This window comes from Atta colombica, unplaced genomic scaffold (assembly GCF_001594045.1).
Source record: "Atta colombica isolate Treedump-2 unplaced genomic scaffold, Acol1.0 scaffold228, whole genome shotgun sequence".
Taxonomy (NCBI): Eukaryota; Metazoa; Arthropoda; class Insecta; order Hymenoptera; family Formicidae; genus Atta; species Atta colombica.
Window position 1 is genome coordinate 1,539,012 of NW_017259325.1, and position 1,697 is coordinate 1,540,708.

The following is a 1,697-nucleotide window of genomic DNA, read 5'->3' on the forward strand; positions in this document are numbered from 1 at the left end:
ATTCAAATATCAACGGTTAAATATATGAGCAATACAAGATGTTTTATTAAAATCTTAAAATTAATTTAACATATCATTAAAAAGAATATAACAATAGACGGTTCACCATTAATAAACATCAGTTGACACGGAAAAATTATTCTCAATTTGCAATATTGTTAAGCAAAATAGATAAGTTTATTTTATTATTGTATATTGAGGAAGATTCTGTGAGACATTTATTGTTATATTCTTTTTAATGGCATGTTAAATTAATTTTAAGATTTTAATAAAATATCTTGTATTGCTCATATATTTGGTCGTTGATATTTGAATTGTTTTTATATGTCTTTTTCTTAGAGTATATTAAATTGTACTACTATAATCATTAATTGTTTAGTAATAAAACCTATAGAATTAATAGATAAATGATAAATTAATATATTTAAGATTATCTTGACAATTAAATAAATGAAAATTAAATAAATGAAAGATTTGGAATACCAAATAATTTATCGATTTTTGCAAATATTATTTAATATTTCCAGTTAAAAAGATTTTTGTTAAATAAACGATTAAAACATATCAGGCTGCTTTGTCCTGATGAAGTGAATTGCAATATTCACAAAACGTTGATATTTAATAATGAATCTGAATACGGAGATAATACGTGAAATGCATAACTTCTGTATAAAAAGTACCCGCGGAAGTATTAAAACATTATTTATATGTTATCGGAACAAAATGTATTTATATATTTACAATGAGAGATTAATTATATTTTATCGTATTTTCTAATTAATTAACTTTCCATGTTAATTGAGAAAGATTTGTTTGCATATTTAATTGTCATACTACTTAATTCAGTATTTGTATATTTTTAATTCCTTGACAATCGAGAATTTACTTTCTCTGTGAATGTTTAGAGTTTTAATAAAAGACAGTTTCGCTTCTCTCGAGTCTAGTAAAACTGGCTGCGTTATTGCAGACGTTATGAAGTGGACAAAGAAAAGAATAAGATTTTGGAGTAGACAGAGATAGATGTGGCAGAATCTCCATGCTTCGGAGAAATTAATACTACTTCTATCTCAGCGCCAATTTACCATTTTCTCCTTCACTCCTATCATGCTCATCGTATTTGCGCTGCTTTCCGCGAGTTGAAAAGATACTTTGAAGTCCGATTTATCTTTCTGTTTCAATTTTGTTCGTTGCCCTTTCGTTCATCGTCGTACTAAAACTTAAGGTTTGAAGACTAGCAAGATAATAAGCAAATTCGTGGTATACTTTAAGAAATGTTTCCGTCCTGATGAAATACATAATTGAAATAATTACTAACATATATTACATTATAATCATCATCATCATCATCATCATCATCATCATCATCATCATCAATATCATCATTAATGTTGGTTATATAATATTAATTACAAGATTATAGATTTGTATACATATATACGTTATAAAATATATATATATATATTCCAAAATAAACCAAACAATAATTTATGTATTTTGTACAGAAAGTCGAATGCTTTTTTTTTGCAAAAAAATTCCTTTTTTCAAAAAAGCATTGATCTTTTTTATTTCAAGTCATTAAATTTATTTATATAAATTATAAAATTATATATATTAGATGTACTAAAAAGAAATCCATTATTTTTGCATGAAATTGAATGGAAAAATAATGGATTTCTTTTTACTACACCTAATATATA

At 24.6% G+C, this 1,697-nt stretch overlaps 1 protein-coding gene across 2 annotated transcripts in view; it reads right to left on the reverse strand.

Moving 5' to 3' along the window:
• The window catches only part of LOC108688278 (complexin), a 127,737-nt gene that overhangs the window by 11,224 nt on the left and 114,816 nt on the right, over positions 1-1,697 (reverse strand). The window lies entirely within an intron of this gene.